Below are 308 nucleotides of genomic sequence, written 5' to 3' on the forward strand. Positions count from 1 at the left end.
CCAGGCCTAAAGAAAGCTGAGGGAACAGCAGCAGGTTGTGGAGGAAAATAATATCCTGGGAAAACCCCAGCAAGTCCCCAGAGGGGAGCAGCAGCAGCAGCAGCAGCAGCAAGTGCTGCTGTTGCTGCTTCTCGTTCAGCCAAAGACGCACCCCCAGCAGCAGCCCCAAACCTGCTGCTGCTGCTGCTCTCCTCGCACCCAGAAGATATGCTGCTGCTGCTGTCGTCTGTCTCCTCCTCCGCCTGCAGCCTGCTGCTGCTGCTGCTGCTGCTGCGGCTGCGGCAGCTGCTGCTGCCCAGCAGCTGCGC

This window comes from Eimeria tenella, genomic scaffold, assembly GCF_000499545.2.
Source record: "Eimeria tenella Houghton genomic scaffold, Eth_scaff3192, whole genome shotgun sequence".
Taxonomy (NCBI): domain Eukaryota; phylum Apicomplexa; class Conoidasida; order Eucoccidiorida; family Eimeriidae; genus Eimeria; species Eimeria tenella.